At 37.4% G+C, this 16882-nt stretch overlaps 1 protein-coding gene across 7 annotated transcripts in view; it reads left to right on the top strand.

Annotated features, from left to right (window-relative positions):
* The window catches only part of MTUS2 (microtubule associated scaffold protein 2), a 581138-nt gene that overhangs the window by 270608 nt on the left and 293648 nt on the right, over nt 1-16882 (top strand). The window lies entirely within an intron of this gene.

The following is a 16882-nucleotide window of genomic DNA, read 5'->3' as shown; positions in this document are numbered from 1 at the left end:
ACAGTGGCAATGATAATTCCCAGTAGTACTGAACAAAAGCATTCTAATATTCGTCTCTAAGAAAAAGTGAACGAACATTACCAGAGAGAACACTTAAAACTGGAAAGTAATGAAGAGACACTTGCCCTTCCAGTTTAAAATGTTCTGAAAGTGAGGCACCTGGGTGGCTCAGTCGGTTAAGAGTCAGACTCTTGATTTCGGCTCAGATCATGATCTCAGGGTCCTGAGATAGATCGAGCCCTGTGTCGGGATCTGCACTCAATGTGGAGTCTGCTTGAGATTCTCTCCCTTTCCCTCTGCCCCTCCCCTGCTTGCACATACTCTCACTCTCTCTCTAAAATAAATAAATAAGTAAATTCTTTAAAATCTTTTGAAAGAGGGGCGCCTGGGTGGCTCAGTTGATTAATCGTCTCCCTTCGGCTCAGGTCATGATCCCAGGGTCCTGGGATCGAGCCAGCACTGGGCTCCCTGCTCAGCGAGGAGTCTGCTTCTCCCTCTCCCACTTCCACTCCCCCTGCTTGTGCTCTCTCTCTGTCAAATAAATAAATTCTTTAAAAATTTTTAAAAAAAGTGTTTTGAAAGATTTGAAATTTTTAAAATATAAACAGTTCTCTCAGTGGAATGGGATAACAGATCCAGAAATAAGCCCAGGTCAGTCATTCAGTTAATCAGTCAGTCCCTTCAGTTATATCTAGTGGATATGGAGTATCTATACCCATTTTATATGTTATATATTTAGTATGGAAAAGGCAGACTTTTGAATATGTAGAATTGGGAAAAGAAGTTAGATCTCTATACCTATCATATCACAACAAATAACTTCAAGATGAATCCTAAGTTTAAACATAAAAATAGAAAGAGAGCACTGAAAGAGAATATAGGCAAATGCTTGTGTAATCCTAGGGTGGAGAAAGTTCTTTCAATCATGACACCAGAAACAGAAGCCATACAAGAAAAGATTAAAAGAGCATTTCAGTCACTTCAATCTATATAAAAAGAGAGTTCTCTTCAATTTTTTAGTCCAAATAAAATTAAGAACCTCTGTAGATGATTAAAAATATGGGGCAAGCAATAAGGGGGAAAACACTTGTAACCATTGTGAAGAATGATTATTATCCCTAATATTTAAAGAACTATTATAAATTTGTAATAAATAAATCATAGTAGCAAAATGGGCAGAGGACATAAATGGACATTCATAAAAAAGTGAAGCCAATAACCAACAAACTTTTAATTTTTTTCTTACCCTCACTGTTGATATAATAAAAACAATATCATTTTCCCATTATTAGACTGATGATGATTGAAAAGAATGATAAAAGTAATGATAAGTTTGTGGGAGCTTTGGTGTCTTATACTCTGATGCTGAATTCACAAGTTGGTGTAATATTTAAGGAAAGGTACTTTAATAATATTTAAAATATTTAATATCATGAATACCTTTTTTCAAGCAATTCCACTTATGGCATTATCTTAAGGAAGTAACCCAACAAATATATCTAAAGCAATATCCATTATTCTTGTTATAGCAGTAAAATATTATAACAACTAAAAGAATATTTGGTTAAATAAAGCATATACATACATATGGTTGAATACCATGAAAACTTTATTTATTTTTTTAAAGATTTTATTTATTTATTTGACAGAGATAGAGAGAGCACAAGTAGGCAGAGAGGCAGGCAGGGGGAGAGGGAGAAGCAGGCTCTCTGCTGAGCAGGGAACCCAATGCGGGGCTCGATCCCAGGACCCTGGGATCATGACCTGAGCTGAAGGCAGCCGCTTAACCAACTGAGCCACCCAGGCGCCCTACCATGAAAACTTTAAAAGTGGTATTGTAAATACATATTTATTCATAAATATCCAAGATTATTTAAATGGAAAAAAATCAAATAAGTATGTATGTATGAACCTATTTTTTTTTTTTATAAAACAGAGGTAAGTACACAGCATGGCGATGATAATTAACAATACTATGTTGCATATTTGCAGGTTGCTAAAAGAGTGAATCCTGGGGTGCCTGGGTGGCTCAGTCGTTAAGCGTCTGCCCTTCAGCTCAGGTCATGATCCCAGGGTGCTGGGATTGAGCCCCGCATCAGGCCCCCTGCTCTGTGGGGAGCCTGCTTCTCCCTCTCCCACTCCCCCTGCTTGTGTTCCCTCTCTCGCCGTGTCTCTCTCTGTCAAATAAATAAGTAAAATCTTAAAAAAAAAAAAAAAGTAAATCTTAAAAGTTCTCATCGCAAGAAAAAAAAATTATGTGAGGTGATGAATGTTAATTAGACTAATTGTGGTGACCATTTCACGATACATACATATGAAATAAAAAATGAAAACAATGTTATATGTCAATTATATCTCAATAAAAAATTTATTGAGATATATCTCAATAAAAAATTTAAATGCCTAGATTCATTTCAACTTTAATGTTAATAGGATTATTGGAAACTTTTAAAAATATTTGTTCACTTATATTTTCCAAACATGGGGAGTGAAGTGAGAAGAAAAGAAAGAAAACAAGAGAAGAAAAGAAATATACCACCTCTTTAAAAGAACACAAAGAAAGCCTCTCCCCTAAAATGGTGAATTGACCCCTCATTGCTGGGCACCTGAGAAGGAGTTCACATTTCAGTATGAAATGAGGGGGTGTTTACCACCTAAGGATGGCCTGATGCCCCAGGGGCCTGCTGTGCATTATAATTCCCTCTGATTGAATTCAGGTACTTCTGGCAGCAGAGATCAAAGTGGGGCAGAAATAATCTCTACAACATTCTGACAAAAATTAAAAGATGAAAGAAGGCTGTATAAAATAATATAGCAAGAAAAAAGCAGAACCTGAGTATGTTCAGAAAAGTCTTTGACAAAAGCCTCTTTTGTAAGTATGTCATCCTCTGGAACAGACAGTACATGGAACAAAATGCCACATCACTTCCCTAAGAAAATGTAAGACTGAGATTTTCCCATCTTTCTCTGTTTCTCAAGGGAATGTTATTTCAGTGATGATAAAATTCCCCATAATTCCTTATTACTTTTCAGGAGGTAACAATATAGATATTTTATGAGACATTGATAAGAAATAACTCTCACTTACCCCTAAGAAAGCTACCTCGGTACAGGTTTGACAGATATTGTCAGGCATGGATCCCTGAAAATGTCTTCAATTGCTCTTATATTAAAAAAAAACCCTCTGGAAATATTAAGAAATATTAAATATTAATTTCGTCCTGTGCTGGGTGCTTGAGCAACAAGGCAGAAGTACATGTAGAAGTTGAGGTCTAGGTATTAAAGAGATCATATTTATGTTGTTTTTTTATTTAGAAAAGATTTATCTATATAGAATTCATTTTATGTAAAGAATTATATATATTGATTTTGTACAGGCATGTCATATAGATAAATATGGAAAATTTTGTAAAGAACTGTAGTAATAATCTTAAATTCCATGCAAGGTGTAGTTCATGCTATTGTAGCAGCGTGGAGAAAGCACAGAACTTCCATGGAGAAAACCACTCTGCAAACCTGCCCTAAACCTCATTCCCCACTGTGTTGTGGGAATGAGAGCATGAACTGGAGGCTCTTTGGGGGCCAAAAGATATAAAATGTAGTGCACGTACAACTAAATTATACAACTATGTTCTGAGCAGAAATTTGCACTCATCATTTCATGCCACAGTTGCCCCTGGATTGAGTCCTTGCCCCTGAGTGTGAGGCAACAATCCCAGCTAAGCAGTCGAGGCTTTTTGGAGGCAGAAGGTGCTGAGCTGCCCTGGGTCTCTAAGAGGACAGTGGGCTTTGGGTTGATGGAATGGGGAGAGCACTTAGTGAGGAAGTGTGTCTAGGTCACCCTTTTGGGTTGTCACTGCCTATGGCTACATTTCCTCTCACTTTGCTGATCACTAAACTGAGAATATGTTTCCCTACTGTTGAGTGCAAGACACACTTCTCACCCGCATATTTGTAGCTACTTTGGGAAAATGTAGGTTGCTTTTATTTCCCTTCTCAGTGGCATCTGTTCATCGAAACAAGACGTCATGTTTTTATAATGTGTAGAATCCACTTCATATATTTTCACTTTTAATCTCTGTGTCTAGCTGAAGAAGGGAGATGGGTAGGTTAGTAAAGAATCAGGCCCCAAACACAGCTCTTTAATTACCTCTAAGAGGTGCTTATAGGAGTTGAAACTCCCACCTGCTTAACCATCAGAAACAGAGCAAAGAACCTAAATGATGACACCATTTCTTTCCTTCAGTCCCTTTAAGCTCTGTCACAGGAATTTATCACATGTAGCTTTTGTGGCCAAAATTTGACTGTCCTCCAGCTGCACTGCCAGCTTCTCAGTCGCTGGTTCGGCAGTGTCCCCAGTGACTCATTCCATCCCTGCTCTATTCTAGGTGTTAAGTAAATGTTTAAAAATTGGAAGTAATTTTTAAAAACTGTGGTAAGGATCAAAATTACAATTTCTAACCTATTTTCTTTATCTTTGATCCTTATATGGCTCAGCTTTTTAAAGCCTCCTCTTTTATGTTAATATTCTATCAATACTTGAAACATTCAATTTACAATCAGCATTCATTGATTTTGTTTCTCTAATAAGTATCTCTTTAGCTTCCTTTCACTGTACTTAATATTAAATGATTGTTTCTTGTTCATATCATTTACCGATTTCATGTTCTTATTTTTCATGGATAATTTGATTACCTTGTGATACATCATGTACTTAACTTCAATTTCCATTTTTTCTTCTCACTTTGAGGTTTTATCATCATTTATTAACTTATCACCTTATTATTTCTACTTTTAATATTCAAAAACTAAAAATAGGAAAAATACATTTTTTGAATCATGAGTTGAGACCCTCTATGTTAAACTGGAGGTTTCCTGTAGAGAATAAAACTGTAGTTTCTCAGGATACAGTCTCGGTTCTCCCCTGGACCCTTCTGCTTCATTCCCTAAGCTGCCATCCACATCCAGACACACATTGCCCCCACCCAAGATGTGACTGCGTGGCCAGGTAATTAGACTCCTTGACTCCAGGTGCTCTGGTCACCACACCTTCACCAGACAGTTGATTATAGCAACCTCTTGCAGAAATAACAAATAGTTGTTTGTGCTTATTGATAGAGTAAACATCTTGGCCTGGAATTCAAGATCTTTCTCAATATCCTGTGAATTTATTACTGAAAACTATATCCCATTGGTAATGAGGAATGGGGAAGATATTCAGGAAATTTATATTTCAAAACCAGTCATGTTTTTGGCTTTCTGTTTTGAGTGAGGGATATTTAGGATAAACACAGCTTGGTTCCTGTGATGGAGGAGGTCATAGATTAGTGGAGGAGACAGATATTACATTTAATATAAATTCTTAAAATAGAGTACAATGCCTGCAGAAGTAGAGATATGAAAAGATAAAGCATATATAAAATCCAGTAGCCACCTTCCACCCATTAGGATGGCTACTTTAAAAACAAACAAACAAACAAACAGAAAATAAGTGTTAGTGAGAATGTGGAAAGATTGGAACCCTCCTGCTTTGCTGGTGGGAATGTAAAATGGTGCAACCACTATGGAAAACAATGTGGCAGTTCCCTCCGTAATAGAATTACTCCACGATCCAGTAATTCCAGTTCTAGGCATATATCCCAAAGAATTGAAAGCACGGTCTTGAAGAGATATTTGTATATTTCTGCTCATAGTACCATTATTCAAGGTAACCACAAAGTTATCTGGGAAGCAACCCAGATGCCCATTGACGGTGGAATGGATGCCCAAAATGTATACATATGTAAAATATTTTTCAGCCTCAAAAAGGAAGGAAATTCTGCAGTATGCTACAACATGGGTGAATCTTGAGGACATTATACTGAATGAAATAATCCAGACCAAAAAAAGGACAAATATTGTGTGATTGCACATATATGAAGTACTTAGAGTAGTCAAATTCATAGAGACAGAAGTAGAATGGTGGCTGCCAGGGGCTGAGGGAAGGGGATGGGGAGTGGTTGTTGAAGGGATACAGAGTTTCAGTTTTGCAAGATGAGAAGAGTTCTGTGCATGGATAATGGTGATAGCCGCACAACAATGCACATGTATTTAATACTGCACTACACACTTAAAAAATGGTTAAGATGGTAAGTTTTATATGTATTTTACCACAATTAACAAAATAATATGGTGAGAGGCAGTGATGTAGGAGCTACTAAGGAACTAGAAAACCAGATCAACTGGGCCAGTACGTCATTTTGATGATCTGGGGACAGCTTATAGGGCCAATGGAGCATCATTATTACATCTCATAGTGGGAGCATCTTAACGTATAAATATTCTGTTTAATGTGAGAGCTGGGTATGTGATAGGCATCACATTCAGCTTCTTGAGCAGCTTCATTGGTTTAAAAATGAGTAGCTGCTCCAGTAGTTTGCATTTCAACCCAAGAAACACTTGGGGTTGCCAAGCAACGTATCACTGCTGTCAAGAGGAGCAAATCTGACATTAATTTTATGTCTCTTATGATGCTAGAAGAAATGTTGAATCTAAATGTTTTCATTTCTACCTACTCTATTTAAAAATATAAACAGTTAGATTGTCCAGAACAGTGCTGTGCTGTTTCTACAAGAAAAGTGTTCCATGCGGCTGCCCCCGTGTTTTGTTTTCTTTGCTAAAGCGCACTCAGTCTTTCAGGAGACCAGGGGTAATGTGTGGACTTACACTGTGAGAACTAATAGCTTTAGCTTTATATGAGAAGCTCTAAAATCACTCAGCAAAATAAAACCACTAAATGGCAAACTTTCTTTAAGGATGGATTTTTAAATCCAGAGGACTTCTTTTTGGTTAAGCTTAGGGGAAAAAAAAGATAATACTTAGATTACTCATTGTTCTTCCTGTGCAGAGCAACATAATAGACTTAAAAGAGCGAACATTCCTTTACTAATGCCTGTGATCCACAAAAATAGAGCCTGTGGGAAATGTACAACATTGACGTTATTCAACTGGATTGGCCAAGGGATACCTAAATAAGAAAGGGGATTCTTTTTCCTTCTAAAGCAAGAGCTGTGTGTTTTGCTCAGACTACAATCTTCACTGTATTTAAATGACTATATCTAGAGCAGAACAGTGAGGGATATAGTTAAGCATGTGACTAGTTTTGACACTCACTTTTTTTTTTTTCTCTAAATGCCAAAAATCGGGTCAGTGGGAAGTCCTAGCACCAGACCCTTTCCTGGGAGCCCACATGGTTGACCCATCCAGCCCCCAGTCTTCTTGGTTCCTTGCCTCTGTGATTCCAGTAAATTTCAATTCCACACTAACAGCTCCCACCTATGGGCACACCAAGAAGGGGCCAGCCTCTGAAATCTTTGCTCTCTATGCTAATTTGTGGCCATATTCCCCTCCTTTCCTCCCTCAGCCCATTTAGCTGTAGTGGCTACTCCAAACCTCCACCACTCTCTGCAATTCCTCTTTAACTGCTCTCCATCTCTCTCTTTGTGTATTCATCTTTAGCTCTTTCTTTCCTGTTTCTGTCCAAAGCTAAAGTACTTTCTCCATCTGTGCCTAGTTCCTTCTACAACCCAGAGACCCTTTCTTTAGTTAGAAGGCCTGGGTTAGGATCCTACCTATATGCTTAGATGCTGTGTGACCTGTATACCAGCTTCTTGTCAGCAAAAGGTGGTTAGTAATGTACTTACCTCCTATATTGTGAGGAGTCAAAGAAAGAATGCGTGTAAAGTACATTGAGCAGTGCCTGGCACATAGTTCTCAATCAGTGTTCAATGCCATGATTCTCAGCTTCAGCATCTTCACTTCTCTGCCCCTGGTGCTGGCTCTGGGCCCCTGGGGTCCCATTCATGTGCCCCCTTGCTTCCTGCCCACGACCTTAGCAGTCGGGCTTTCCCCACACCACTTCTTTACTTGCTTTCCAGCCTTTCAGTCTCCAGTAGCTCTTCCTTCAGACAAGCCTTACTTGATTTTACACCCTCCACACACACACCAGCCCAAGTGTGAGAGGTCACCCCCATCCTCCTGTAGCTCCCCAAACTTCCCCTCTTTGATAGTTTTATTTGTCAACATGGCTAGGCACCTAGTTATTCCCTCAAACACTACTCGAGGTGTTAACCGTGGAGGTATTTTGTAGATGCGGTTAACATCTATAATCCGTTGACTTTAAGTAAAGGAGATTATCCCCTTAAATCTGGATGGGCCTCATCGAATCATTTCAATAGCCATAAGAGCAAAACTGAGGGTTCCCTGAGGAAGAAGAAATTCTGCCCCATGGCTACAACATGGACTCCTGCCTCAGAGTTTTCGCCCTGCAGGCCTGCACTATGGATTTTGGACTTGCCAGCCCCCGTAATTGTGTCAGTCAGTTCCTTGAAATAAACCTCTCCCTCTCTCTCTGTATATGTGTATGTATCTCTCTGTGTATGTGTACGTACAGATACACATATATGTACTTGTATGAAAACATATGTATGAATACACACACGTATACATGTGTTCATTTTTCTACTGGTTCTCTTTCCTGGGATAGACCTAACTGATTCAGCCTCCCCTAGCATGCACATGCTGCATTGCACCCTGTTTGTTTTTTTAATCTCCTCTGCTCTGACAGCTACATGCAGGCAGGAGCCACATCCATCCATACGCCTGTCCCACAACTCAATTTCTATTGAATGAATGAATGAATGCTGGGGAAAGTCAGTCAGAATGTTTAATGTCATATCCTTGAGCATGATAAAAATGATTATGATGATTATGTATAGAGAGGAACTCTCCTCATTGGTAGATGATTTCTCATCATCCCTACAGATGGAGTCCACACAGAACCGTATCTGTCTTGCTCCTTGTCTTGGCCATTATGGGTTAAAGTTGTTACCTTCACCTTCCACTTTGCCTACCGGCCTCAGAGATATTTGAGATCATGATTTATCCTTTTCTGTATGACTCATGGTGGGATTTAGCTCTTTAATTTTCCTACATATGCATCTTTTGGATAAGAACAGTTTATAAACAGCTGTTAAAAGCTGGATGACTCTTTTTCCTACCTCATCCTTCATAAGAATTTTTCTCTTTCTATAATAGGATTCTTTGAAAATTCTGGCAAGAGGTTTGTTTTGAAACCCAGGCTGAGGCCAGATAAGCTCATGAGGATGCTGGTGTAGATTTGTGATGTGTATTTACTTGAAGGTTCAGATTTCTCTTTAATGTTATTGTATGACATTTTTATTTTCAGTTTGGAAGTTGTATTGCACTGATAATTGTTTCTGCTATTTCTTAGTTGTTTGGTCTGTCTAGTACAGACCCAAATGCTGTTCTTCCTGATACTTATTCCTGAGGGGGCCACCAGTACTTAGAAATCATCTTTAGACACTGCCAGCACTGATAAAGATCCTATTTCTGAGCTGGTGTTGTGGGTCTACAATTAGGACTGGTTGGATCTCTTTCTGCATGATGTAATGTATTTTGTCAAAGTTAGAACACACTGAAACTATGAACTTGGGCAGTTACTTGAACTGTTTGGATTCAGAGACACTTGAAGAACTAAAAATAACTTCACAGGGAGAGAAATGTATTGGGCATTTCTCCTTTTGGAAGGAGCTCCATTCTGCCTCCTGATTTTTGGGAAACAGTGTCTTTGGTTCTAGTCCAAGGGGAACCCAGTGTGATCAGGCAGTGGAGGCCAGTGTTCTCTGTCTTCCGAGGATCCTGTCCAGTCTTTGTGCCTCTCTGGCCCTGGGAGAGAGGGGCTCAGCACCGAAAAGGGGTATAGGGGACTGAACCAAAGGGGATCATTAGAGCTTTAGAGTGATATACTCAACTAAGGATTGAGAAAGAAGGAGGTGAGCTTGTACTACACAGATGAGGGCAAAGAGAGACTTCGGATATGGAGGTGATCTAGATTTGAACTTAAGTCACTTAATGGGACATTAGGCAATGTTATCCCCACTAGAATGTAAGTTTTGTGCACTAATTGTACCATGCAGATTGACAAGGCATAGATGTGATTGCCACACAAAGCCTGGAAGAGAGCCAGGATATTATGTTGAGTTTCCCCATCCTAATAACAGCTTAGGCTGGCTTGTGGTTGCATAGAAAGAATGTGAATTTAGAGCTAAGCTCTAAGTGTGAATCCCAACTTTGTAAAACAAGAGTTATGAAGTCACCTTGTGCTTTAGTTTTTCCATGTGGAAAATGGGAGTAATAACTTCATCCTTCCTGTGACATGGTGTGGTTTTAAAGATGGGAGTCACAAAATCAAACTATTGGGATTATATCAAAATGAAAAATTGTGCACAGTGGAGGAAACCATCAATAAAACAAAAAGACAACTTACTGAAAGGGAGAAGATATTTGCAAATGATATATTTGGTAAGGGGTTAATATCCAGAATATATAAAAAACTTATACAACTCAACACCAAAAAATAATACAATTAAAAAGTGGGCAGAGGACCTGACTAGGCATTTTTCAAAGTAAGTTATACAGGTAACCAACAGACACATGAAAAGATGCTCAACATCACTAATCATCAGGCAGATGCAAGCCAAAACCACAATAAGATATCACCTCACACCCGTCAGAATGGCCAAAACCCAAAACACCAAGAAACAAGTGTTGATGAGGATGTAGAGAAGAAGGAACTCTCATGCACTGTTGGTGGGAATGCAGCTCTCATAGCCACTGTGGAAAACAGTATGGAGGTTCCTCAAGAAATAAAAAAACAATTATCATATGATCCAGTAATTCCAGTACTAGATATTTACCCAAAGAAAATAAAATAGGACATAAATACCTCTTGAAAATATTGCCAAACTCTATAGACTTGAGTTCTCAAGTTTTCATGGACATAAAATAGAATAAAATAATCTAAAAAGATTTTTTTTCACAGGTACTATTCTTTGAAAGCTTCCTCTGGATGGACAAAATAAAGTAAATATATATAAAGAACTTTTTGTTAAATATTAAACATTTGCTAGACTATTAATTATCTACATCAATTCCCACTGTTAATAAAGTACACCAGATAATTGTAAAAACAAAAACAAAAAACACTGATTTGAAAAGATATATGCACCCCTTGTTTATTGCAGCGTTATTTACAATAGCCAAGATATGGAAGGAACCCAAGGGTCCCTCAATAGATAAATGGATAAAGAAAGTATCGTATATATACATACACATATACATATATACAGTGGAATATTGCTCAGCCATAAAAAGAATAAAATCTTGCCATTTGCAATGACATAGATGGACCTAGAGAGTATAATGCTAAGTGAAACAAGTCTGTCAGAGAAAGACAAATACCATATGATTTCACTCATGTGGAATTTAAGAAATGAAATAAATGAACAAATTAAAAAGAGAGAAAACCCAGATTTAAATACAGAGAAAAAACTGGTGGTTGCCAGAGGGGAGGTGGGTGGGGGGATGGGTGAAACAGGTGAAGGGGATTAAGAGTACACTTACCATGATGAGCACTGTACACCCGAAACTAATATAACACTGTATGTTAATTATAGTTGAATAAAAAAAGAAAAAAAGATGGGCACCACAAGAATACTAAATTATAGGCCAATATCCCTGATGATGATAGATGCAAAAATCCTCAACAAAATACTAGCAAATGGAATTCAAGAGCATATTAAAAAGATCATATACCAAGATCAAGTGAGATTAATTCCCGGGATGCAAAGATGGTTCCACATACCCACATCAGTAAATGTGATATGCCACATTAATATAATGAAGGATTAAAAATTATAAGATTATTTCAGTAGATGCATAAAAAGCATTTGAAAAATTCATTTTTGATTAAAAATTCTGAACAAATTATAGAAGGAATGTATCTCAACATAATAAAGGCCATGTTTGTCAAGTCCACAGCTAATATCATACTCAATGATGAAAAGTTAAAAGCCTTTCCTTTAAGATCACAAACAAGACAAGGATGCCTACTGTTGCCATTTCTATTCAACTTAGTACTGAAAATCCTAGCCATAGTAATTAGGCAAGAAAAAGAAATAAAAGGTATCCAAATTAGAAAGGAAGAAGTAAAATTATGTTTGCAAATTACATGATATTATGTATAGAAAGCCCCGAAGACTCCACCAAAAAACTGTTAGAACTAATGAATGAATTTAGTAAAATTGCCAGATACAAAATCAACATACAAAAACTAGTTGCAAGGGTGCCTGGATGGCTCAGTCAGTTCAGCATCCAGCTCTTGATCTCAGCCCATGTCTTGATCTCAGGGTTGTGAGTTCAAGCCCCATATTGGGCTCTAAGAGGCTGGGCGTGGAGCCTACTTTAAAAAACAAACGAACAAAACAGTTGCATTTTTATACACTAACATTGAACTGTTCCTCAAAGTGAAATTAAGAAAGCAATCCTATTTACAACACCATCAAAAACAATAAAATACTTTTAGAATTAAATTTAATCAATAAATTTAACCAAGGAGGTGAAAGACCTGTACACTGAAAACTTATAAGACACTGGTAAAAGAAATTGAGGAAGACTCAAATAAATGGAAAGATATTCCATGTTCATGGATTGGAAGAATTTAATTTGTGAAAATGTTCATGCTACCCAAAATGATCTATAGATTTATTCCAGTCTCTATCAAAATCCAATGACATTTTTGTCAGAAGTAGAAAAAAAATCCTAAAATTTGTATGAAACCACAAAAGACCCTGAATAGCCAAAGGAATATTGAGGAAGAAGGACAAAGCTGAAGGCATTACACTTCCTGATTTTGAGCTATAGTACAAAGCTATATAACTAATCAAAACAGTATGTTAGTGGCATAAAACAGACACTCGTGTATATGATCAATTAATTTAGGAGGTAGGAGCCAAGAATATACAATGGGGAATAAGATAGTTTCTTCAGTAAATGGTGTTGGAGAAACTGGATCCCTATCTTCCACCATACACAAAACTCAACTCAAAATGGATTAAAATCTTACATTTTATGTCTTAAGCTTAAGACAACAAAAGAAAAAAATAAGTGGTTCTACATCAAACTAAAAAGCTTCTGCATAGCAGGGGAAACTATCAACAAAATGAAAAGGCAGCCTACTAAAGATATTTGCAACCACATGTTTGATGAGGGGTTAATATCCAGAATATATATGGAACTCATACAACCCAATAGCAAAAAACCAAATAACCCAATTAAAAAATGGACAAAAATATGAATAAATATTTTTCTAAAGAAAACATACAGATGACCAACAGGTACATGAAAAGGTGGTCAACATCATTAATCAGGAAATACAAATCAAAACCATAGTGAGATATCACCTCATGCCTATTAGGATGGCTATTACCAAAAAGACAAGAGATAGGATGACAAATGCTGGTGAACATGTGGAGAAAAGGGATCCCTTGTACGCTGTTGGTGGGAATGTAAACTGGTACAACCACTAAGGAAAAAGTAGGGATGTTCCTCAAATGAAATATAGAACTAACATATGATTTAACAATTCTACTTCTGGATATATATCCAAAGGAAAGGAAAACAATATCAAAGAGAGATCTGCACTCCCATGTTCACTGCAGCATTATTTTCAATAGCCAAGATACAAAAACAACCTGTGTCCATCAACAGATGAATGGATAAAGAAAATGTGATATGTACACACACACACACACACACACACACATGCTAGAATATTAGAATATTATCCATAAAAAAAGGAAATTCTGTCATTTTTGACAATATGGATAAACCTGGCTGGCATTACACTAAGCAAAATAAGCCAGACAGAGAAGACAAATATTGTATGATCTCATTGATATGTGGAATCTAAGGGAGGAAAAGGTCAATTTCATAAAAACAGAATGATAGTTGCTAGGAACTGGGGGTGGGGGTAAATGGGAAGATGCAGGCCAAAAGGTACAAATTCTCAGTTATAAGAATAGTAAGTTTTGAGAATCTAATGGTGACTGTAGTTATTAATATGCTATTGTATATTTGAAAATTACTGAGAGTAGATCTTAAGCATTCTCACCACTAAAAAGGAAAGAGTTAACTGTATGAGGTGAGAGATGTGTTAATGATCTTGACCTTGGTAATCATTCCACAACGTATACATATATTAAATCATCATGTTGTACACTTTAAATATATGCAATTATACTTGTCAATTATTGCTCAATAAAACTGGGGAGAAAACATTAATCTATTCAACAAATGCTCTTATTGGCTATGTGCTGTATGCCACATGCTTAGTACAGCTATACATAGCAACCTGAAAAGACCTCACCTCCAGTTTCTGAGACCTGCAGTCTGCTGGGGAGATCAACAATGAAGCAAACATTTGTAAGATCCTATAATGGAAGTGGGTACTGAGAAAGTGACCCTACTGGAGAAGTGTGTAGTTTGCTTGGGACATTGGAAAGGTGGTGGAAGAAGGGGAGACTAGCTTGGAAGAATAGCAGAATTTATCAGATGGAACAGACAGAATAGCAGTGTGAATTCACAGAGGCCTGATGTGTGGGAAGCCAGAAGGACTAGACCCTAAGGGGCCCACTGCCATGCAAGGCATTCAGTACTAGAGGTAATGCAAGGATCCAGTGGATGAATCTTCATGAAAGAAGATTCAGCAAGGAATGACTCAGATTTGTGAATTAAAGAAGACCACATGAATGGCAGTATAGAGAGTGGATTGGGGAAAGTGAAACTAAAGGTGAGGAGACTGGAGATTAGCCCAGGGATAGGTGGAAGGTGCCATAACAGGACAGTGGCCAGATGGGAAGGAAGGGCTGGGTATAAGAGATCTTCGGGATTATCACATTTTCTAAATTATAAAGTACCCTAGAATGTAGGGATAACAACAGATATCCTTGCATATAAATGAAATCTCAATACTGTGTTTTTTTTAAGAGAACTACCTTATGGTATGTGAATTATATCTCAATAAAAAGGAAAAAAAAACACCTGTCAATGTCTGCATGAGCAAAGATGAAGAAAAAATGTCATATACCCAAATCAGTAGTGAATATCTCTTAATCTGTGGTAATTTTAATTTTTTCTTCTTTTTCTTACCATTATTTAAAACTTTTGATGACAGCTATGTAATACTTGTGCAATTAGTACATATATAAAAGAATGCCACATTGCATTCATCTGTGTTTATCAAAAAGGACCATCTTACAGCTTTGATTCTTCTGTGTCTCAATGTTTCGCTCATACATAAAAATGATCAAGGACTAAATATATTCAGTGATTAAATGGGAAATTCGAGAAAGAAGAAACCCTTCCTCTTTGATGCCTTTATATTCTAAATCAAAAGATGACTCCAATTTGAAAGGATATTGGAAATGATAAAACAAAGGCTTTGTTCAAACCACTGCCCTAAACATGGGGCCTTGTAGGGCATTTCTTTATTCCAAATATTGTGGCAAACACAATTTTACAGAACGATGGACACTCTGTACACTTTCCCTGGTTTGTAAATATTTAGTACTGTGGTTACTCATAAATCCAGGGATTGCCATGGAACTATTTTTGCTGGCAGTCTGTTTTTTCATCTGGAATGACATTAAGATTCAGAAAGGACTGGCTGTCATTTAGTTCTGTTACTGGGGAGAACTATAGTTCTGTTTTTCTGGCATTGGACCAGGGCCCAGACTTTGTGGGATAGTACCCTATTATTTTTTTCACAGTTGGAGTTATAAACCAAAAATTTTGGTTCATGATGGCAATCTTTTCTGAAGACCAACTTCCCTATGCAACAGAATGCAGGTGATCATCTATTTAGAATGCATTTCCCCTGTCTTCCCCATACCGTCATTGTTTAAACAATGAGATTCCACCTGTTTGGGAAAGGATGCTCTTTCAGTGGCTGGTGGAAGGTGACTGTGAGTGACAGGAGGACAAAATGAGCCATGGCTAGTAAAGGAAGGTATACTGTGCCTAGGAGGATGGGTCTGGCAGCCCCTTTTGCTTCTGTATGGTGTGGGATGCTAATTTTTTGAAGCAGAAAATAGTCTCTTCAGAACACAATGGAGTCATATGTGGTCATTTAAATTATGATGAAGGAGCCAAGAATATACAATGGGGAAAGGATAATCTCTTCAATAAATGATGTTGGGGAAACTGGATAGCCACATGCAAAAGAATTCTGTCTTGCACCACACACAAAAATCAACTCAAAATAGATTAAAAGACTTGAATATAAAACCTGAACCCATTAAACTTCTAGAAGAAAACATAGGAGGTAAGCTCTTTGACAGTGGTCTTGGCAGTGATTTTGTTTTTAATTTGACACTAAAAGCAAAGGCAACAAAAGAAAAAAAATGAGACTACATCAAACTGAAAAGCTTCTGTGCAGCAAAGTAAGCCATCAACAAAATGAAAAGGCAACCTACAGAATGGGAGAAAATATTTGCAAATTATATATCTGCGAAGGGGTTAATATCCAAAGTATGTAAAGAACACATACAACTTGATAGAAAACAACAGTTGGATTAAAAAACTGTATGGTGACTAACATAACATAATAAAATAAAATGAAAAAAATGCATAGAGGAATTGAATGGACATTTTCCCAGTGAAGACATACAAATAGCCAACAGGTACATGAAAAGGTGCCCAACATCACTAGTCATTTGGGAAATGCAAATCAAAACAACAATGAGGTAATCACCTCATATTTGTTAGAATGGCCTTCATCAAAAAGAGAAGAGATAACATGTGTTGGTGAGGATGCTGAGGAAAGGGAACCCTTGTGCACTGTTGGTGGGAATATATATTGGTGTAGCCACTATGGAAAATAGTTTGGAGGTCCCTCAAAAAATGTAAAATAGATACATGTCTTTCTCTGCACTGATACGAGGAATTCTTAATCTCAGGAAACAAACTGAGGGTTGCTGGAGTG

The sequence above is a fragment of the Callorhinus ursinus genome, unplaced genomic scaffold (genome assembly GCF_003265705.2).
Source record: "Callorhinus ursinus isolate GAN/ISIS: 27379988/994484 unplaced genomic scaffold, GSC_fseal_2.0 scaffold7, whole genome shotgun sequence".
NCBI classification, from domain to species: domain Eukaryota; kingdom Metazoa; phylum Chordata; class Mammalia; order Carnivora; family Otariidae; genus Callorhinus; species Callorhinus ursinus.
The sequence above is the reverse complement of the archived record's forward strand: the minus strand, read 5'-3'. Positions and strand labels throughout refer to the sequence as shown.